Raw genomic sequence first — 24,811 nt, 5'->3', positions numbered from 1 at the left:
TTGTTTATCAAATTAGCAAACATTTAAAAAGCCTTGTAATATCCATAATAGTATTCATAAACTGCTAATGGGGTATAAAATGGAACAGCTCTAGAAGAGATAGAGTCTAAATTTGAATTTTTTCTAAATAAATAATTATAATATAAAATGGTCTTATGTATAAAATTCTTCATGGGAATATTACTTATACTATCTAAACATTTAGAAACAACCTGAATGTTCAAAAACACAAGGAATATTAAAAAATTTTGAATGAAATCTAGTCTGTATGATATTATAGAACAATGTAAACATTCATTCACAAAGCACATACTACCAATTTATGCAAAATGAAGCATATAGAGTATATCTCTTCAATGACTTCTAAAAGTCTTTGAAAACCTTGCAGAGAAAAAAAGCAAAAGACACATCAAAATGTGAACGTGAACATGTATCTTCAAATTCAATGTTTTTCCCCCCTTTGGGCTTCATTTTAATAAGCATGCACTATTTTCATAATATAAAAATTAAATAAATATCTATTTGAATCTATTTTTAAAAAGGGAATTGGTGATAAATTTGGATATAAAATAGGAAAAGATATATGATTCCATTAAGAAAAGATAGGCAAAAATGCTTCTGAGAATCACATCTTATATTTAATAGGAACACATAATCAACATGAAGTCCCAAGCAGGTATTTAATGAGAGCAGGGAGGTTTTTTTTTCCTGTATTGGCTTTTTTATTTTTAATAATAAGTTTTGTTGTTTTGTTTTGTTTTTCAGTGTTGGGAATTGAACATTAATACATGCTGGACAAATACCATACCACTGAGTGACATGTCCAGCCCAGAATAGTGCTTTCTTAAATCATAATGTTTCTTTTATACACACCAGCAGAATCCTGCTTACACCTATTTTCTTTCTCTGCTTATTCCAATTATGTGCAAAATACCCAGAAGGAAATAAACAGTTTCATGATTGCTTGTCTTGTATATTCAAACCTATAGGTTGATTTAAAAAATAATGCCCCATCACAAGATAGAACCAAACAGTGCTTAAATAAGTCTCTATAAAACGCCCAGCAAACCAGAAAACATATAAAAGCCCAATATTTACATGCACCTTGATTGTCATTCATCTGTGGGATTTTACATATTATACCAATTTCATTTCAAGTGACTGCATTTGCTAAAATAATTGGCGAGGAATTTTACAATGAGATAGTGAAGTAGAAAGCTGGATTGTTTCAACAATTACTTTTGCCAGAGACTTAAAGTGAACTCATTATACATTTATATTTTATATTGATGCTGCCCATAATTGAACTTGATCTTTATGGCTTTTCAATATATGTAGCATGCACATGGTTTGGAATTGGCCTTCTGGCTTTGCCAGAAATTGGGCTGTTTTGGAAGATGTTAGCCTCATGGGAGAACTAACTGTATGTGAGCTTTTCTAATCTAGAGGGGGTGTTAATAATTTAGTCAAAAATAGTTCCCATTTTTATGTCCCTATTTTCTTTCTCTATGAATTGCAACAGGTGTCAAAAATTTCACAAGGCAGCTGCATCTAAGGGCCATAAACCGCCCACTCTACCCCCTGCATGATTCTCCATCCCACTGAGCTCATCATGAGTTTTGAAAGCCACAATCCCTTCTAATGCATCCTTTGCTTGTGAAGAATTGTTTGGCAGAATAGGCTATTATAATGGGCACAACATATTCAATGAGATTGTCACCATCTGTTCCACCTTCCAATTACCAAAGCAAATGGAAATCAAAAGGCAAAGGCATCGGAAATCCCAGATAATATTTTCTGTTAATTATGTCTTTTGCCTGATATGGGTTTTAAAAAATTCCCTTTGGAACATGTTGTAAGAAGAAGCACACTTTTCTTGTATTAGCAAGACACAATTAGAAGACTGGGATCCAGTACTGAGAGAAAATTACTCTCTGCAAGATGCATGTGGGCACATTCAGCACCCTGACCTCCACTATGTAGTACAGATTTCTGCTCAGCTTTGCAGAACTCACATAATGCTAGGCATGAAATGATTAAGCAGAAATTCTCTGAGCTACTATTGCCTGGGGAATAGTAAATGGAGTTGTACAAGTATGTATTGTAGGATTCACGCTTCCATGTTTCTGCCCAATAGGCAGTGGGTTTGCAGCAAGACTTTGAAGCAAAATATTCTCACTGAAGGGAGTGTGTATGTGTGAGTGTGTGTAAAAATAAATTAATATGATTCTAAGAAAGAATTAAAGCACTACAGGTAGCATTGGTTTAGAATATTGGAGTTGAAAAGCAAAACAAAACAGTTCTCTAGTAGCACACAGACATTGTGTGAATCTACGGAAAATGACCAAATCCAAAATACCACAGTAGAGATCCTAATAAAAAGAAGCTGAGATCATAAATGGGCAGGATTTCAGGGTATTCACATGAGTGGGATGCAAAACATTTTTACAAGAACTCATGTCTATACCTTTGGCTTTGTGCATTAATAGTCCATTTTTCTGGGTGATGAATACTGGAGTTTAGGGTGGCAAAGCATCAAATATGGCATAAAGCAATTGTCTAGGACTCTTCTTCACGAACATGATTCTCATCACAAAAATGTTTGCCCTCAATAAGTGCCCATGTTCAATGTTAGGCTTTTCAGCAGAGAACTTTCTAGTCATCATGTAAACGGTGAATTACGTGTTTCTATCCTGGTCAGCCTGTCCATGAAGAGTGGGCATTAACGGGATTCTCCCACATCTAAATTAGTGAGATATGGAGTATGCTGCCAAAGAACAGCATAACAACAAATCTGTTTCCATTCTTCTGTATTATAGGTGGTTTTGTCTACTTAGAATAGTGAGATAGACCCATCTGCCTTTTCATCTTTGTTCTCTCTACATGGTGTGGGGGAGGATGTAAGGCATGCATATTTTTGGTATGTTATGGCTAAAATTTGAGGTTCTAAATAGACGCTCCTAGTCATTGCCAAATGACCCCAATAGAAGTTTGTATACAGCTGAAAATGCTTCCCTCAGCACAGCCAACCAACAGGATGGAGTCCTGATGCCTCATATTAAAATACACTTTTAAATGCTAGTAGCAATAATTTATTTCATATTTTTTCTGGATGAAGATCATTAGCAACCATAAATTTGAGACTTGAGTTTATTTAGTCACTTATTAATTTAGTTCCTCTTGCATTTTTACAACAGTTTTAACGTTTAACATGATAAACATGAATTTAACATGTATGATAGACACACACACACACACACATGTTCACATGAAACTATTACCTTAATCAAGACAGAAAGCATAACCATCACTTCCAAAAGTTCTTGCTCTCTAACCAAACTATTGATCTGCTTTGTGTTAGGCATTAGGCATTACTAGCATTTTATATAAATAGAATTATACAGCATGCATTTTTCCCTTCCCTCCCTCCCTTCCTCCCTTCCTTTCTTCTTTCTCTCTGCCCCCCCCCAATCTCTCTTTCCCAGAAGATTGAATCCAAGGGCACTCTTCCATTCTACCACTGATCACATACACAGTCCTTGTTATTTTTAATTTTTTTTTTTACATTGAGACATGGTCTCCCTAAGTTTCCCAGGCTGACCTTGACTTGCAATCCTTCTGCTTCAGCCTCCCAAATTTGCTGGAATTACAGGAGTGCACCACTTCATTCAAGAGCAGTGTGCATTTCTTATCCAACTTCTTTCATTCAGCAAAATTATTTTGCAACCCATTCATGCCATGGTATGTCTCAAAGCTCAGCTGTTCTTATTTCTGAGTAGTATTTAGTTTAGACATACCATATTTTTTTGTCCATTGACCTGTTGATAGGAATTTGTTTTAAGAGTGGGGCTATTACGAACAAGCTGCTATGAACATTCATGTACATGATGGATATGTATTTTGATTTAATATATACTTTACTCAGAAGCTCAGACAAAAACAACACTTTTTGACATATACATCTAGGTTTTCTAGAATTAATAAAACCTGTGGAAGTTAACAAATAACAAATCTGGCTCATTTATTTGCTAACTCTTTTTTCCTAATTTTTTTTACATGAAATAAAGGTACTGGTGTCTGAGCAATAAAACTAAAATTTATAAAACACATTACATCAACATTTGATTCAACTCTACGAAACAGCTCACAAAGGGATACTGTTTAAATATACTTTTTCAGTAAATGACCTCACTTTAAAATGTAATGGTTTGCCATATTTTCACCTTTTGAAGAGGTGAATGCATCTTTTGCTTGATACATAAATTCAATATACAGTTTCTGTTTTCCTTCTCACAAATGTTCATTATCTGATGAATGGATAAACAAAAGTGGTATATCCATACAATGGAACACTATTCACCAATAAAAATTATTCAAGTACTAATACATGATAAAATATGGATAAATCTTTATAAATTATGTTAAATGAAAGGAGTCAGTCACAAAGCCCACATATTGTTTTGACTCCATTCCTCTGAAATATCCAGAATAGGAAAATCCTTGGAGACAAAAAAATAGATTAGTGTTTTTCAAGGAATGAGAAGAGGAAGATGTGGTAGTGACTGCTTAATCACTGTAGGATTTTTGGTGGGGAGGAGCCAACGGAACCAGATAACAGTAACAGCTGCACAGTATTATCCTGTATTTAATGCCATAGAATTTATGCACTTTTTAAAAAAAAGATAAATTTTATGCTTTCATTGAAATAAAAAAGGTAAATTATTTTTAAATAATCATTTTAATTCTGTGATATGGCATGTACTTGATGATAATTTAAAACCAAGAAAATGGTATAATTTAACATTGCATAAGTGGCCGGCTGGTATCTCTGGATATCTAACTCAAGTCATGTGTGCAGTCTGCATGTGTATTGTGAAGTGTACCTAATCCTGAACAAATTATGATTGAATTCAATTCTTCCAAAGATGAAGGAAAAGTGATATTAATTGCAGTTACTCCAATGTTTTGTTCAAAAATTAAAAACACTTATTTAACTCTGAGTAATGGGATTACTCTGGGGCAGTGTAGGAAGGGGAGTTTTGCAACTCGTCTAACCAGTCCAAAACCAAGGTACTTTCTAGCTCTGTGTAAACACTTCATTTCTCTAATTTGATATTTAATCTTGCAAACAACATGATGCTAATATTATCTATCTCACAATGTTGAATGAGTCTGTATAGCTCAATGTCTGGGTCTTGGTGGCTACCTAACAAATGTACTAATATTTTACCTCCTTGCCAAACCACCCGCCCTTCTGCAATACCTAGCCTTTAATTATACTTGACAACATAAGGCACACATATCTCTCTGGTAATGAGGAAATGAGCACATGACTTATGGCTAGGATGCCCTGCTGGATTTCAGAATAGCTATTTATCAGGTATACAGCAAGTTCTCTGTTTATGGCCATTCTACCACAATTATGTCTGAAGACCTACTACAAATAAATGAAGAGAGAAAAGTACTGGGATTCAAATGTCTATGGTTGAAATATAAACTCCTAAAAATTTCATTAAAACCTAAACATAATGGAAACTTGTCAGGTGAATAAGATCTGGATGTCCCCACTTTACAACAAGTATTAAGCTTCAATTGGGAGTTAACTGCTATGTGGCTTATGTAATAAAAAGTATAAGTACCTAGTCATTTGAGGACTGTCACTCTTCTCTCTCTCAAGTAGAGTACTCAAGCCAATCCAATTCCACTTATTACCTGTGGTTTATGTCTACAGGTGAGTGAGTGGCTTTACATTTTCATTAGTGTTTGTAATAGAAAATACATTAGTGCTCAATCTTCCTACACAGTGAGCATGCAGGACACATATCAGATTTCCTATAAGCAAATTCATTTATTCTGTTTTTCTCTGTAGAAACTAGGTTGCTCTTTTTCCAAAAAAAAAAAATGCAGGACACTGTGATTTCTCTCACGTTAGTGTAAGAGAAGGTAAAACAAGCCATAGGTGAGCCTTCACTTTAAAACAAAGCTTAAACTCAGCAATCTGTGTGCAAAGAAAAAACCCAAACATGGCTTATAAGAAGAGAGCAGCTCATGTCTTTCTAGTTTTGCAGTCACTGTCAAGTGTCGGATTCTTGGTTCTACAGAGGTGATCACAATGCTCTTTCTTTGGAGCGTGACTCTGGCTTTCAATCTCTGATCCCTTGCTGGGAGGTTGAAGCTACATCATTCTTTTTCATCTGTGCACAAAGGAAAGTATCTCTTCATCCATGAGACACTGGAACTTTAAATAAGGAATCCCAGGTCTCCAAAGAAGGTATGCGGTTCTGAGCATCATGCCCAGGTGACAGCCAAAATTATACATGGCCAGCCAGAAAACACTTGAAGAGCTCTGAGAAAATCCTCACATAAATTATCTCACTTAATCCTCTTAGCAAGTCTGCATTGTAGATGTTATCACCCTTTATGGATAAGAGAACTGAGCTTCCACAACTTGTCCAAGGCCTCATACCTGTAAAGCTCTGGAGCCAGTACTCAAACTCAGTTTTGTTTCATTCCACAGTCTGACAATGCCAAACAGATATCCTTATTTCTTCAGATTTTAGCTAAGCTTAACAATCATAAATCGGGACATTACTTTTTGCATGTAGAAGTTGGAATGGAAAAAGAAGTGCCATTTAAAAAAATATATATAGACCACACTATTTTTCAAGATTAGCATCTATACATTTTTTTAATTTTATTTTTCTCCAGCTTTATTGAAGTATACTTGACAAGAATTGCTAATATTCAAGATACAAAATGTAATGATTTAATATAAATATACCCTGTGGAATAATTACTGCAATCAAATTAATTAGCACATCCATCACCACACATTAATTATATTTGTGAGTGTGTGTGTGTGTGTGTGTGTGTGTGGTGTGTGTGATCATATGTTTGTTGGTATACAGTGAGGGAAGTTCAGATTTACTCTCTCTTAGCCAGGCATGGTGGTGCATGTGTGTAACCCCAGCTACTCAGGAGCTTGAGGCAGGAGGATGAAGTGTTCAAGGATAGCCATAGCAACACAGTGAGATTCCCTAGCTTTAAATTTTTCTTTTTTACTCTTATCAAAATTCAAGTATATAATATAGTTTTATCAACTATTTCCACCATACTGTACATTAGATGCCCAGAACACATTCACCTCTTAAATAAAAATTCACATCCTTTGACCAACAGGGTCGAATTTCCTCCTCTCCTTATCTCCTGGTAACTATCATCTTAATCTCTGCTTTTTATGGGTTTGACTTAAAAATCTTACATGTAAGTGAGATCATACCCTGATTTCCTTCTTTGTCTGGTTTATGACATTTACCATAATGTGCCCCAGGTTCATTCATGTCATTTTCTTTATCTATTCATCCATGGGGGACACTTTGGTGGTTTCCATATCTTGGCTACTGTGAATAACTCTGCAATGAACATACAGGTGTAGACATCTCTTTGAGATATTGACTTCATTTCCTTCTAAAAATTTACCCAGAATAAGATTGACACATTATGTGCCAATTCTGTTTTTAATTTCCCATAATCATACAAATTTACAAAGTTTTGTCAATGTACAAAGTTCCCCTCTATTTTTCTGTATCCTCACCAACACTTGTTATCACCTATTTGTTTTTGATAACAGTCATCCTAACAGGGGACATTTTTATCTTACACAGTTTTGATCTGTATTTCCCTGATGATGAGTGAAGTTGAACATCTTTTCATATATCTCTTCAGGTCCTTTACCTAGTTTTTAATTGAATTATTAATTTTTCTTATTCAGTATTAATATTTTTACTACTGAATTGTGTGAGTTCCTTATATATTTCAGATATTATCTCTTTACTAGGTGTAAAGCTTAAAAATATTTTTGACCAGTATGTGTTTTGCCTTTTTATTTTATTGTTTGTTTTGTTGGGCAGACACCCTTCTGTTTAATGTGGTTCCATTTGTTTATTTTTGCTCATATCTGAAAAAATCATTGCCAAAGTCAATGTCAAGGAAAGTTTTCTTTTTTTTCCACCAAGGAGTTGTACAGTTCCAGGTCTTCCATTTAAGTTTTTAGTCTATTTCTAGTTATGATTTTGTATATGGTGTGAGATAAAGGCCTGTGTATATTCAGTTTTCCCAACATCATGTGTTGGAGAGACTGTTCTTTCTCCATCATGTGTTTTTGATCCTCTTGTTGAAGACTAGTTGATTGTACAAGCATAGACTCATTCTAAGGAGATCTGTTTAGTTACATTGGTCTCTGTGTCAGTTTTTATGTCAGTTCCATAATGATCTTATTAATACAGCTTAATAATATAGTTCCATCTTTATTCTTTTTTGCCATGATCGTTTGGGCTGTTCAGGGTCATTTGTAGTTCTATACAAATTTTAGGAATGCTTTTTTTATTCTGGTGGGAAAAAAGTCATTAAAATTTTGACAGTTTTGGGTATTATAGATATTTAAAAATATTACTTTTTCTACTCCATGAACACAGGATATCTTTCCATTTATTTGTGTCACCTTCAATTATTTTTGACATAGTTGTATCATTTTAAGATATGGATCTTTCACCTCTGGGGTTAAAGTTTTTCCTATGTATTTTAGTCTTTATATACTATTACCAATGAATATTTTAAATTGCTGTTTCAGATATTATGAGTATACAGAAATAAACGGATTTTTATGTTGAATTTTACCTGCAACTTCACTGAATTTGTTTATTAATTCTAACAGTCTCAGTAGAATCTTTTGGGAATAATAAGTAAAAACAAAATTTCTAAAGAGCAGTGTTTTGAAAAAAAAAGTGCACAAAAGAAATTTTGTTCAATGATACTAACACTGTGCACTTTATTGCAAGATTCAGCAGAGCTGGACTCTGTCCATTAAATTACCAGCATGATGCACTTGAATTCTTTGTGACTCCAGCTACAGAGGGGTGATAAAAACCTTGGCCTCCTTATTTGAAGGTGTTACAGAATTAATGAGTTAGTATGTGTGATATATTTGAACTAGTTAAAAGATAGATGAATAGAAAACTGTTACTACTCTATTCTTATTGTATTTACATGACCATTTGCTTGGGAAAACTTAAGAGTAGTTTTAAATTTTAGCAACATGTATAGATTTCTATGTAGAAAGAAAAATGCCAGAAAATAAAGAATATTGAATGTAATAACAACAATATTGTTAAATGGCTCCAGGGAAAGATACCTCTCTAAAAGCATGGAATAGCATAAATTGCACACAATGTCAAGACCTGATTAAATTCTTTGTTCTTCCTTTCAGGTGAGGCCCTGTTTCTCTGAACTCTATATTTTGTCTCATTTGCCTTAGCCTCTGCAGTTCCAGCAGTGTGTGCTGTGGGCTCCCTGTGGTGCCCTGGGTAGACCACTCTTGACAATTTACACCAGTTCCACTTGAATTTCTGTATTCTTCATGCTGACATCAACAGTGTCCTAGTTCAGGTGATTGCATTTTGTTTGTCCTCAGACCTTCCTCTGAGGTGCCCTTCTAATGGTCTTACTTGTCTAATGGTCATATTTTATACCTAAAACTATGTGGTTCTGTGAAAATCAAGAGATACTTACATATTCTTTGAAGTTGCCTAAGATGCTGAGAAGTCCAATGTGGCTCAGAAAAGGAAGGGGGATTCTTTAAGCTAAATACCTCATATATCCAGAACTGTAAGAAAATAGAAGGAGGAGAGCAACAAATGTCTAACGCACTGCCTTGTTCTGCATACAGGGCCTGTGATGGTGACCCTGAACCATAATATTAAAGCTGAGCTCTCTCCACAATCTTTCACATACATCTTACACAGTATTGCTACTGTCCTCTGCCCAACTTTGATCCCCTATGTCATTCTGGTTTTGAGTGTTACATAAGTTAAGACTGCCATAATGCTTGGACAACACTATAATTTGCCAATGAACCTTTCAAGTTAGTATTTATATCTTGAGTATTGCAAGAAACCAGCCTGTCCTATTCAGCAACAAGCCAGGCCCAGTGAAATTTTGAATTAGGCCTACAATGACGTTTACCTTGACTGCAATGAAAGAGAGGTAGGTATGATTATGGGACAGAATACAACTTAGAAAAAACTGTAGAGCCAACAATTTTGGTTAGGAAGTCTACCCTCACTTTCCCAAGTAGGGGTCCTCTTCCAAGAAGACACTTCTTAGACCAACTATTCCCCATGTTCTCTGCTGACACTTGATCCTCACAAAATCCCAATTACAATATTATATTATCCTTCTATTATTGATGAGGAAATGAGGGCACGTGTAAGTTAAGAAACAAGATTCAGCCGAGCGCAGTGGTGCATGCCTGTAATCCTAGTTGCTTGGGAGGTTGAAGGAGGAGGATGGTGAGTTCAAAGCCAGCCTCAGCAACAGTGAGGTACTAAGCAACTCAGTGAGATCCTCGTCTCTAAATAAAATATAAAATAGGGTTAGGGATGTCCTCAGTGGTAGAGTGCCCCTGAGTTCAGTCTCTGGTCTAGAAAATGGGCTCATCAGAGACATAGGCCAAGCAGTCAGATTTCAGAAACAAACGACAGCCACTCCTAACGAAGGGAGAGAATTGAATAAGCTCCATTGTAAATGTAATTCTGTGTTTGTCCTCATGGGAAGATTCTTGGTATGCTCCATTTAGATAACTGAAACGGCTCCCTCCACCCCTTTTCTTTTCTCTTTCTCTTTTTTAATACCCATTTTTTTTAAAGCTCTCTTGTTTAACTTATTTAGAAAGGAAAATTTTCAAACACAATTGGTATCACCTCTCTGAATCTTGTGCTTCAACAGAACAGGATTTATAACACTGTCTCTATCTGTACTTTTTTGGTATTAAAAGTATGAATCTGACATTTTTTTCCCTAAAACTTAGTATTTTTATCATAATGACCATCTTCTGCACTGTAAGTTAGAAAAAAGCAAAATGGAGAATGCTTATCTAAAAGAGAGGGTCTGAATACATTCTTATGGTTGATGAGTGGTATAGATAAGAAGAAAAAAAAAGCATATGGCCACCACTGACATTTTAAATGTTTAACTGTTACACTCTGGGTACTAATTCATGAGCACAGAATTATTCTTGTTAGAGTTACTGGAAATTTTGGAATGATTGTGATCACAAAACCCTAGAAATGTATGAATCCCCTAAGTGACACATGTCTAAGGTCTTTCTTCCTCCTGTTCATTGCAAAGTGTGGTTGGTCAATTCTTGCATCATCCTCCATTGATCTATTAGCATTAATGCAGTGAATTACTCTTTTCTTCTTGATGCAAGTTATTCATTTGGTTTGAATAGAAAGCACTTTCTCAGTTACTTACCCCTTCTACAATGCTGCAAACAATTCCATGGTCTGCTGCTTCTTCATCTCCCTATTTAAAAGATACTGAATGCCCTTGTGCTTAGACCTAGAACTTCCTTGCTTGTACCACCCTCTTGGTGATTTCAGCTATTTATAAAGCTGTTGTTTCTAAGTTTTAATCTCCAGTATGAATATCTCCCGAGGTATCCAGACTCATATCCAATTTCCTATTAAAAAAAATAACCACTTTGATGTCTATTAGACCACACAGACATCTTATGTCCTAAACCAAACTCTAGCTCTCCCTTCTAGTTAGTTCTACTACAGTCTTCTCCATGTCTATATAGAAGTTCATTTTTTTTCTATTTACTAGATCAAAGATCTTGAAGTCAATTTTTTTTTTAATTTCAACCCTTATACATAACCTATCAGCAAGACCTTTTGTCTCTGCCTACAAAATATATAAATTATCTGTACCTCCTTGTCCATTCCATTTCTTCCACTGATTCCATCAATCATCTTCTCTAACTTGTGTTTTAACAATCACTTTCTAACTGATTGTCTTTATTCTATGTTTTGTTTTTCCTTGCATTGAAAGTAATTTTTAGAACATTAAATTTTGATCTGGACACTAGCTTCCTACTTAAACATTTCTCATGGATTAGCATATTAGTGATAAAATCTAACATCCCCAAAAAGGTCTTTAAGTTCCTGCACAATCTGGTGTGTTCATATCATATTACCTCTCTGACCTTGACTTCTGGATTTTTAATTTAATTTTATTTATTTAATTATTTAGTTTTGGTACTGGTGTTAACCTAGGGGCATTTAATCACTGGGTCTCATCCTCAGCCCTTTTATTTTTTATTTTGAAACAGGATCTCTCTAATTTTCTGAGACTGGCTTTGAACTTGTGATCCTCCTGCCTCAGCCTCCCAGCCTCTGGGATTATAGGCATTCTCCATCACATCCAGCTTGCCTTCTGGATTCTGACATTACTTCACTCTCTTCCAATCACACCAACCTGCTTGCTATTCCTTGGTATTCTTGCAAACCAGTACCTTTCTACTTGTTTCTTCTCCCTAAAATACATTCTACCAAGGTAACCAACTCCATCATCTTTGTAAATCTTTCTCTATGATTTATCTTTTCTTTGTAACTCCTCTAGTATTATTTGTAGCATTAATCACACTATGATAGATTCAGAATCTGAAATTTACCTTATTGTCTTCATTCATTATGATCTTATTCTCATGAAAAGATAAACTTTCTGGCAGAAGAGATTTTTATCTCAGATTGACTCATGAATTCTCATCTCCTAGAACATTGTGTATATAACAGATCCTGTGTATGCATTTGCTGAATGAATGAATGTGGTGGCAGTATATGGATAGCACTCCAATGTACTGGTAAAGATACTGTGTCACTTGGATCTCTTCTGAAGCAAATTTTAAGAGATCTGGCCAGACACTTGGTTAGTAAAAGAGTAGTGAACTATAATGCTGTTTTTCTTTGTATTAATAGGATCATAAGAGTCTCTGTTGATGAGAAAAGAATCTTGACATAGGTAAATTCTTCATTTATGTAAGTTATAATGCATCTATTCCAAGGTCAAATATAGGAGTAATTGGAGTTATCCCCTTGAATGGTAAAATTAGATATACCAAATTTATTCTTGCCCTAATAGCCAATTTGGATTTTGAGAGACATAGTTTGATTTTATCCTCAGCAATTTAAGCCTTTTACGGGATAGTAGTCGGCTCAGGTTGCTATGATAAAATACTCTAGCCTGAGTGACTTTATCAATAGACATTATTTTTCAAGTTCCAAAGGCCACCAAGTCCAATGTCAAAATGTTGGTCTTTTAGTGCCTGTTGAGAGACCTCTTTCTGGCCTGCAGATGGCCACCTTCCTCATAAGTTCTTCTATTGCACAGACGGAGAAGAGTACAGCATTTCTCTCCTCCTCTTCTAGCAAAGCCACTAATTGCAACATTAGGAACTCACACACATGACCTCATCTAACCCTAGTTACCTCCCAAGAGTCCCATTTTCAAATACCGTGACATTGAGTGTTAGGATGTCAGCACTGATGGATTTTCAGCAGGGGGTGGGGATTCAGTTTAGTTCAGAGCAGTATTTTCTCATTGGTTTTATGATGAAGGCAGAACATTTAAAGAAGCATGTGATTCCAGCTTCTCCCAGGCCCTGACTACCTCTGCTTCTCTTAGAGCCCTCTGCACTTGGCACTCTTGCTCCAGTCTTCCTTTCCTTCTGCAGGGCCAGCATTAGACAGGCAATCAGTGTAGATAGGTCAATGGAATCAGTTCAGATCAAGGAGGTCAATCTGATTGAGTCTGGGAAGTTGGAGATTGCCCCTTGAGGGACTGAAATGTTAATTCCTTCAGAGCCCTTCCTTCATCCTTATCAAGAATCTGCCTCTGTTCCAACCTGTTGCTCAGGTAACCTGTACAGGAATTGCCTGTCCCTATGGGGAGCTATAAGGTTGTTAATTAATGTGTCCTGGGTTGATCAATCCTGCCCTTCCCTCTTCAGCCCACATGTTACCCACATTTTGGCCACCCCCACCAAGCATTCCTTGCCCTAGTCATATGTGCAGGAAGGAGAGAGAGAAGGGAAACAGGGCAGGAGAACAAAGGAAGCCTAGCACATAAAAAAAAAAAAGGCAGAATGCCTTGCTTCTTGGGATACCAGGATATCAGCTATGGCCCCTTCTCTTTCCAGGGAGAAGTCTTTTTAAACAAACCCTGCTTTATATGCTTGCCTGTACATGCTTCTCTAATGCTCAAACTTCAACATGTGGGGAAGCAGGACTCCTCACGGATAACCAGCGATATCACACTCCAGAATGCTGGAATTTATAATTACCTCTACTCAAGCGATTCCTATTCATCCCTAAATTTGGTGAATCAACCACTTCTTTCATATGGGGAATTCCCTCACCTGCTGTCAAAATGCCTATCGATATGGTCAGTGTACATTCTCCTGGAGCCCCGTTGTCATTTGGGGGTGATCATTTAGCTATTAAGTTTCTTTTCCTCTAGAATTTCAGCTTCATGAATGTAGAGACTATTTTTGCTTTTTAGCAGCCTGGCGAGTTCAAAACCAACCCCAGTTGAACGCAAGGTGATAAACAACTCAGCGAGACCCTGTCTCTAAATAAAATACAAAATAGGACTGGGGATGTGGCTCAATGGTTGAGTGCCCCTGAGTTCAATCCCCGATACCAAAAAAAAAAAAAAAAAAAAAAGAAAAGAAAAGAAAATAGGACTCGTGTGCTTTCACCACCTGTGACTACACAGAGAAGTCTTATTGTGCAAGTCTGTAGCTTGATTTGCCTGGCTGATTTTGCATCTTCTTAATTATTGGGGTGTTGTGTTCTTTCTAAAGTCTGAAGTTTCTTTTATCTTATATTTTAGTTTTTCTCAAGACACTAAGATATAAGACAAAGAAAAGAAAATGTTGACTTTAGGGGACTCTGATCTTGAGCCAGTATTTTTTCTCAGTAAGTCTCTTTCTTAATATACACTAAAATATTGCCTCGTGAATTCTTAGTGAACATAAGGCATATAAATGAAATATTGTGTTTGGTTTAAAATAACAAGAACAATAATTATACAATATAATCTCCTTTATTTGTGAGTTTTCTAGGTACCAAACACACTGTTCCAAGTACTTTATATGAATGATCTTATTTCAATCTTTTGAAAAATCTATTAACTAATATAATAATAACTATAATTTGTTGAGTTCTTTCTATATTCCAGTGCTGCCTAAATTGTTTCTTTTGATCTTGTATCTTTGAGAAGTAGATATGAGTGTTCTGACTTTGCTAATGAAGGACTTGAGGACCTTGAGAATTTGAAAAAATTTTAAGGTCATGATAACTTATCAGTTGTAAGAGTACTGGTGAAAGCAGGTTGTTGGTTTCTATATTACACTGTAAACAGAAAAAGAAACTAAATTGCATAAGTAATATTCAATACCAAACAACTTCACTCATGATAATGTAAATATCAGAGTGACCTAGAGTTCATGCAATCTAAAAGCCAAAATCACATTTTACAGATCTTGGATATGAATTGGTCCCACTACATCATGAGTACTTTGAAGACAGAGGGCATTGTTTTTATTCATAGTATCACACTCTACATAATGTAGTTTCTCAATATTTTAAAGTTAAATTGTTCAAGTCATCAATCAAGACAGCCAAAACTAAATCTTCTGACCTGTAATATATAAGATTTAATCTATTAAATATGCTATTAATATGTAACTAAACTAAGTTAAAAACATGTTTTATTAAGTAGCATGATCGATAATAATAACAATTGGTCAAACACATTGTGATTGACATTTCTACCATGGCCACCATTACTCTAGGAACATCTGCAGAACTCCTTTTGGAGTTTATTGACAATCATCTATTCTTGTCATCGTTTTCCTGACAGATGCATCTGAGCACAGGGATCCTGGTTTCCTCTTCAGTTTCAAAGGCAGCAAAGAGAAGATATAGATATAAATCAGTTCAGAGGATGGTTCTGTTTCCTTGAGGGCAACAGGTTGCTGGTGATGAAATCCCAAATGTAAAATGTCACTATAGTCAGCAAAATACATGGATCTAGGTGGATGAGTGGTGATGGTGGCAAATCCCCAAGATATACTTATTTGCAGAGATTGGAATTTTTGCACAGAAGAAAGTAGCAAATAAGGTTCCTGTGGAAAAGTTAAAGGGATTGAACTTGTTCAAGGATGGAAAATAAAGGGTAGAGGGTGGTTTAATTAAAGATCTTAAAGACATGCCTTTGTTATATGATCATAGATGGTGGTGTATCATGCTTCTTAATTTTGTTAATTGCTAAAGAATATGAAATGTAAAGTATAGCAGCAGTGACTAAGTTATGATAGAAAAAAATAGATTCCTAAAGTTAAAAAATCTTTCTCTATGAATTTGAACAGAAGCAGCTGTTAAATATCTTTCTCTGAAACTTTAGAAAAGATACCTTCATATGTCTGTGAAGATAAAAATATAGCCCTATTTAAAGGAAGGTTTCAGCTCAACTCACCTCAATAACCTGACAATATCCATCTTAGATCTAAGATTAGGGTTTTTATTTGTTTAAATCCTTGATGACATTTGCAGTATATCAGTTCAATCAAAGCAATAATCTACCTATTAAAAGAGTGCTTTACTTAAGAAATCCAGGAAGATCATCTGAACTATTGAGTTTGGTCTAGTATAAAATCAGATCTGGTTTTATATCAGAAGAATATTGGATGACTTGACTATCACATGACTATGACATTAGAATATTTGGATTCAGGGCCTATATTTTCCACTGATAACTAGATGGTTCTTGTGATTTTGAGGTTACTAGGAAATTCCTATGCTCTCCTATGGTCCCAGAATTTTCTACCATCAGTTATACTTCATTTCAATTAAGAAGTTACTCTTACAGATGCTTAAGCCTATAAATATCTTTGGAATAGTTAGCCTATTAAACAGTTTTCAAAGTTAGATATCAATCTGGGCAGTGAAAGAGTGGGAAACTGCCCATGTCTATTTTGATTGGACTCAAGACATCTTGTCAGACAGGTCAATAGTCTGAGGCATTGATTTGAATAAACTGAGAAGAAATGCACCCAATGAAGCCAAGAGTAGAATGAAAGCCATGTACTGGAACTACTGAATGCTAGCTGGTGAGAAACAAATGTTAAATTTCCAAGAGTTTTGATAAGCAGTTTCATTTATTGAAAAGTATATTATAGCGCTGGGGTTGTAGCTCAGCAGCAGAGTGCTCACCTTGCATGTGTGAGGCCCTGGGTTTGATCCTCAGCATCACATAAAAATTACTACCCAAAGTACATGTATGAAGAAGACACGAATGGTGTGAATATGCTTTGTATATTCACAGAGATAAGAAAGCAGAGATATAAAAAATTGTGCTTTATATATGTAATATGAATTGTAATGCATTCTGATGTCATATATAACAAATTAGAATTAAAAATTAAAAAAAAAATAGGGGCTGGGGATGTGGCTCAAGAGGTAGCACGCTCGCCTGGCATGAGTGCGGCCAAGGTTCAATCCTCAGCACCACATACAAACAAATGTTTTGTCTGCCGAAAAACTAAAAAATAAACATTATAAAATTCTCTCTCTTTAAAAATAAAAAATTAATTAATTAATTAATTAATACATAAGATAAAGGTATTGTGTCCAACTACAACTAAAAAATATTTTTAAAAACTATATTATATAACTTTAAAAATCATATTACAAAGTTAAAAATATTCAAAATTCATCATCTCCTAATTACTCTACTTCATTTTATTATTATTTATAATATTTTGATGATATGTGTGGAAGCACTACAGAAGAATAAAATATAAGACATCTCTTAACTACTTCATGTACATGAAGTATATCATGTATAGCTTGACATTAGCCATGGCAAGAATACCTTCACCTTGGAAATGTGGAAGAACTACAAGTGAAGGGGCTTTTTCCCCCCTCACAGAGTCCATTGTTAGGCATTCAAAAACACGATACTGATCGTAATGGTTCCTGTAAAGTATTAGCTTCCCATTGTAAAAATGTTTAGCTGGTTCATATAGCAAAAGTCAAAGCTCCTAGGCTACAGAAACTAATTTCAAAACAAGCTCAAATTCTCTCACACCAAAGTTATGGACTTTGTGAAGAATAAATAGGAAAAGCAACTTGTCATGTTTTTGCTGTCCAACAAGGGATTTCCATATTGTTAACAAGATATCATTAGTCTTCTTCAAAAATATTATTTCACCAGCTGAATGGAAGTACCACTTTTGCAGGTTTTCTCCATATTGGCAGTGATTCTTTCAGATGAAGGTTTCACAGATTTACTTACTTGGGAGGCGAGAATTCTACCACTGAACCACCAATGCTCCACTTACTTGGAATTATGTTTTCTTCAGATAGAATATTTCATCACCTGTTCTGCACAGAAGCATTGGAACTCTGAACGTTTCAAAGGCACTCACAGCTGGGTTCTACCATTAACAAGATGTGCTACCTACAGTGAGTCCCTTAAATTCCCTCACCCTTGGTTTACTCCATTTTGAAGTTAAGCTAGCAATAACCCACCTAACAGTGCAGGCATCAAGATTTCCTGGAACCATGTAGGTAAAACTGAAAACACAAAAGTTCCTGGCCTGTAAGCAATGCTTATAAAATGTGGATGCTTTTCTTTATCCCTTTCTTTCCTCATCTTCTCCACTATGATACAAATGCTTTGCACGGTTAGCACCATTCCAAAGTCAGGCAAATCATGAATTTCTCCAAACCAACCCATTGGAAAAGGACATGTGTATTTCAAAAGTCCTGTGTGCACAAGCAGCAGCTAAAAGTTACCTTTGATTCCATAAAACCCCAGACAGCCTGAAGAAATATTTTGAGAGAAGATCTGCTGGGGGTATTCTTTTTATAGTTGAAAGAGACTTTTGAATGTGATCTGTTCTTTCTACCATAGCTTGAGGCCTGGGAGAGAGGGAAAAATGAAGGGAAAATTGGGTTCAAGTTTCTATGACCTACTCTTCCAGAATTAGCAGCTTTTTAAACAGTAGTTTGAACATTTACCTTCAAAAGGTCATTCCATGTCACTCGGGCCTCATGATTTCTTTGACTGCTGTCATGGACTATCCTCGGGGTTTAAATTAGTGGGGTAGGTTCTACCCAGAGAGGTACCACTAAAGCAGAAGACCGTTTTCATTAAGCCTGGAATTTGAATGTGTCTCTCCTCCCTTCTTTCCTCTGCCCTATGCTGAAGAGTTTGTTGCCTTCTTGACACGAGAATGAAAGAAAAGGAGCTCACAGGGACAGGTCCTCATAGCCATTGGGGTTTACGAGTGCAAGTGTCAATCTTTCAAATATTTCAAAGAAGCTATGTGTGAACAGTGGATGATGTGACATGCCTAGTAATTAATGGGTTTAAAGAAGAAAAAGTGTGTGTGTCTGTGTGTGTGTGTATGTGTGTGTGTGACCAGCGGAGAAGTGAAGGGAGAGGGGACACCTGAAAGGAAGTACAGAAAAATAGAGAGATGGAGACATCTAGGAATGAGAGGAAAAGAAGGAAAAAGAAAGAGCATGGAAAATAATGAGTCTTTTACACTTCTTTAGTGATAAACAGGTTACATGTGATCTAAAAATATGGTTTTTTTTCTCCAGAGTTGAAAGGAGAAGATTCCCATCCTCAATGTCCTCCAGTCACCCACCTCAGAACTCTGGGAGCAATGGCTGATTGATTCACTTTCTCTCTTTCTTGCTGCTAACAAGGAATCACTGTGATTTGTCCATCCTATTCCCTAAATACTGAGATCTACTCTCCAGTGCACACAGCTGCTGACTCTCATCGTTGTTTTAGTTGAAACACTGATTGTGTTTGTCTGCTTTACTGAAAATAATCCAACTCTCTGCAACAAATATTTTCCTCCTTAGAAATTCCTTCATTCACTATCTGAGTGATCCTGCTAAAATGCAAAACTGGATCATGCCTCTCTTGTTTGAAAGCCTTCCCTTTAAAAAAGGATCATGAATGACTTATGATATACAAAGCTGCTTTTGAACTGGCCTTCAGCTTACCATCTCAACCTTCTCCATCTTTCCTAAGAATGGGTTGTTGAATGAATATATCAATGGACATTTTTGTTGTAATATATCGAACCATTGTTAATTTCCACACTCTCCAATGTTCTCTCATGCGGCTAAAAGTTTGAAAGCATTATTTTCTCCACTTGCAAGATACTTCTTATTCCCTCCTCTCCCTTGTTTTTCTCCTTCATCCCTCTAGGAAGCTGACACATTGCTGTCATTCCTTTGTCAGCCAACCCTAAATTATGTGCTTCCTTGTTCATTCATCCCACTAGACCATTAGCTATTTTAACACATGAACAGATTCTTACATATGACTTTATAATTTTCAATGATATAATATAAGCCTGGTAAATTATGGACAACCAAGCATGTGCAGAAAATGAATGCATATAAACATAAGATCTTATAACTAGAATCTCAATTTTCTTTTCTAAATCCTCCTTCATTACTTTTCAACCTATCTATTCTTCGCTAATATTTGCACTTGTATTCAAAATACAATGAATTCATATACACAATTCATATACACCATGAATTCTAGTAGAACTTTACATTCTATATATACTCTTTCAACTGATAAAGTCATGAGTAATCTCAATCTCTTAGGATAGGGGAACAAGCAGAATGTAATAAAAGATGCAAAAAGAGAAGAAACATAAGGACAGGGACAATAGCTATTCCTCAAACTACTACATGCTACAGTTTCAAATGTGATCACTATTCTTGAGAAATAGCCAACAAAAGGCTGAACAACAACCATCCAGACCTGCAGTTGGCAATAAGTGAAAACTGAACTGAACTGAACGACTACTTGACAAGGAACTTAAAGGCTAGTTTGGATGAGATCTGCTGAGTTTCTCATTAACATTTAAATGCATTTGTCTGATGATAAAACTCAGGAGAAATCGTATTCTGATGTCGAAATGCTTGCTAAAGAAAATTAGATTTTGGCTTCTTTCTAAATAATGTCTCTTCTTTTTCTCTCAAACTCCAAAATATTTCAAAGCATTCTTAATTCAAATGCATGAGATTTTATTAATTCTCTCCAATCATAATTTCCACTCTGTTTGCCCTACACAGGTAGATGCATGGTCCAGGTGAGCATTATTTTACACTAGATTATAAACTGTTTCTGATATTGGCTCTTCTGAACCACACTGAAAGTGGTGCAGTGGAAATAGAGTTGCTGAGTGAAAACTAATCCTCTCATGATAGAAATATTGCTTTTCAAGAGTCAAAACTTCATTCAACATACCTTAATCAAACAAGGAATTTATTGCATATGAGGATACTTCATGGAATTCAATAGCAAAAAGCTCATAGTCTGGATTCCGAATTAAGGGAATCAAGGACATAGTCACAAACTGGGATTGCCCTCGTCATCTCCCTGTAGCCATGCCGTCTTTTCTCTGTACCTCTGAAATCTGTGTCATTCTTCCCTCTGTCAATATAGACCAATCTTTCTTATTTTCAACTGTACAAATATTGATCTATGTGAGCTACCAGTCCTTGTATCCCTTGAGAATTATCTGAGGTTTCTGTCCCAGTTCCATGTTTTGAGGGAAGAAAACCTGATTGTCTATTTTGTATCAGCTAAGTTACCAAATGCAGCAAATAAGTGTAAGTGTGCCCTATGCAACTCTGGGGACATACTTTTACTAAAAAATTGTGTATTACTTATCTGAAATCCAAGTTTAACCGGGTGGTCTCTATTTTATTTGTTCACTCTTGTCAGATGTCCTCTATTTGTCCAGTCTTGTGTATATGAATTTGCAGTTACTAAGTGCTGAATAAATACTTTTCAAATGAATGAATAAATTAATGAATTAAGTGTTGTGAATAAAAACCAGATTTCTATAAAACTGAAATTTTTGTGTGGAATGGGGGCACAGTTATAGTCATTGCCATAAACCTTGAAACCTTTAACTGAAAACCTATATCTACTGGCAATTCTTCCAGTAGTCAATGGTCATTCTAACAACATTGTCCCTAGACAAAGGACAAACCAAATTATATAGTTCTTGATCGTGGCATGAAATGAAGTCAGTGTTGACCATAAGACTAGTCATGCTTTTCAACAATTCTTAACATCTTTCTTTATGTAACTGTTTAAGGAATTGATTCATCGATGATGCAGTGAGCAGCAAGAACAATTGTAAGTTCTTGGTCACATAAAACTTAGATTATGTGTAGGGAGACAGAGAGCTTTCACAGAAAAAGCAAAAACTTTCATATTTAAGATAGAACAAATATGATCAATGAAGGAAAGTCACATGAGCACATGGACACAAATCTGTGTATATGGGGATAGAGCAAATGGAGCAGAAAGTGTGAGTTGAGCTTAATATGCATGCATCTACTTCATCTAGAATAGAATAAATAAGAGAGATGACTTTAGATCTTATAGAGGGGAAAAGGCTAGGATGTGTGACCATTCAAATAATAGCCAATGGACTGAAAGAGAAAAAAGCAGATACCACCAAGAGAATATTTTAGCAATACATATTTTTAACAATTTATGAGAAGAATGTATTTATATGAATACACCATAGTGAATCCTACCATTTATATATATATATATATATATATATATATATATATATATATATATATATATATATATATAGTGTCTCCTTATCTATCATCATCTAAAGGATATATATATATATTCAAATGGATATATATCCATTTGAATAGAGTCCTAACTAGAGTAAGATATGTTCCATGCTTGTATAATTATATCAAAATGAATTCTCCTGACCCATATATCAACACAAAAGAATGAAAAGAGGCAATGTCATCAGTATGGATGATCTAATTTTATCTAAAAACATTACTTTGAGTGTCCATATTTTAACATTTTAAAGTTCTTATAATTCTTCTAGTTTGTATGAACATTTTGAGACATACCATTGTTATTACTATTTTGTGGTTGAGGATGTTGAAGCTCAAAGAGGCCAATTATGTACCCAAGTTAACACAGCTAGAAAGTGACAGAAGCAGACTTTTAAGTCTACGCTGCTTTGAAGCCAGAGACTTTCCATTGTGCTGTGTTGCTTTTAAGTGTAGTTGCTTTATACCCCTAACATCAGCATTATCTCAAGCTGCCACTGAAGACTGCCATAGCTCCTCTATTAGGATCTTAAATCAACAGCCTCAATTTACATGATGAAAAGCCCAGGGGGTGTTTCCATATGGAGTACAAGCAAGAGTATCTGGCTCCTGCCCAATATTTTCCCCAGAATTGCTTTCCAATATCCTTGTCTGTTTTCTAATCCTATATGAGTGTAGCACTGGTTGTGGTTCCTTCCACACTGTTGAGAATAACAACTGATGCATAACCTATGCATATTCATGAGTGGAATTATAGCTATGCACGAATGCTCTACATTAGTGCCTAATAATCAACATCTACTTCCTCTTTTTTGTTGTTGTCTGAAATAAAGGGTGGGGGTAGGGGGTTGTTGGTTAGCTCAGTCACTAATCAAGGATAATTACACCATTGCCATTCCAAACATTTATCTAGGCATCTGTGAGGCAAGCGTGGCGTGAGTACCTAATGCACTAGTTAAAGGCAGGCCTTATGAAAAGTGAACAAGGATAATTGTGGAACATCTTTGCAAAAACAAAGAATTGGTAATATTCTGGAAAGCACAGACAAATTTAATTCAAATTTAATTGGAAAAACGTTTGCAGTTACTAAGTGCTAAATAAATACTTTTCAAATGAATGAATAAATTAATGAATTAAGTGTTGTGAATAAAAAACAGATTTCTATAAAATTGAAATTTTTGTGTGGAATGGGGGCACAGTTACAGTTGTCACCATAAATGGTCATTCGAACAACATTATCATTAGACAAAGGACAAACCAAATTATACAGTTCTTGACTGTGGCATGTAATGAAGTCAGTGTTGACTGTAAGACTAGTCACACTTTTCAACAATTCTTAACATCTCTCTTTATGTTAAGTAACTATTTAAGGCCTTGATGATACAGTGAGCAGCCAGAACAATTGTAAGTTCTTGTTCACATAAAATTTAGATTCAGTGTAGGGAGACAGACTTTCACAGAAAAAGCAAAAACTTTCATGTTTAAGATAAAACAAGGATATGAACAATGAAGGAAACTCATATGAGCATATGAAGACAAATCTAGAAGGTTTTAGTTCATCAGGAGTTTTGGAGATGGCATCCCTGGAAATTGGTAGTTGAAGTAAGGTCAGTAAATAGGCATTGAAGAGGTGAAGGGAGTAGAGAGCATCTCAATCCTAATACTCTGAGGCAGGAGGGAGCATCGTCCGCTCTAGGAATCAGAGAAAGAACAGTGTCCTCATAGCACAGAAAGCAAGGGGTAGAGTGAAAGAGAAGACACTGTTAGTTGGCAGGGGCCAGACCTTGGCAAATGCTTACAGATGATGTCTTAGATTTTGACTTTTATCTTAATAGTCACCAAGAGGTTTCTTGAAAGTCACTCTTAGATGTTTAAAGCCAGATTAGTGGGGGAGAAATACAATAGGATTTGCTTTTTGAAATGATCACTGTGCTGCAAATGGTGAATGCACAGGGGAAGTCAGTGTAAGTATGTCTAGACTAGGTAGAAGTCTACCAAAGTCTCCCTCATGGGAGAGCATTTTTATCTGGGTCCAAAATAGACATTGGAAGTATGTGAGCATATGTGTAAAAAGTTAAAATGAAGGAAGTTGGTAGAATTAAGATGGGAGAGACAGGGCAAGGGAAATATTGACTATGGTTTCTAATTTCTAAGTTTCTGGAATGGATGTATGGCATGACTGAAATTGCAGCTGACCTTCAAAAGTTTTGCTATTCTTCTATAATGCAGAAATATTTGTGGGAGTTTCAATCACTATG

This window comes from Ictidomys tridecemlineatus, chromosome 4 (genome assembly GCF_052094955.1).
Source record: "Ictidomys tridecemlineatus isolate mIctTri1 chromosome 4, mIctTri1.hap1, whole genome shotgun sequence".
NCBI lineage: Eukaryota > Metazoa > Chordata > Mammalia > Rodentia > Sciuridae > Ictidomys > Ictidomys tridecemlineatus.
This window is presented reverse-complemented; position numbering follows the sequence as displayed.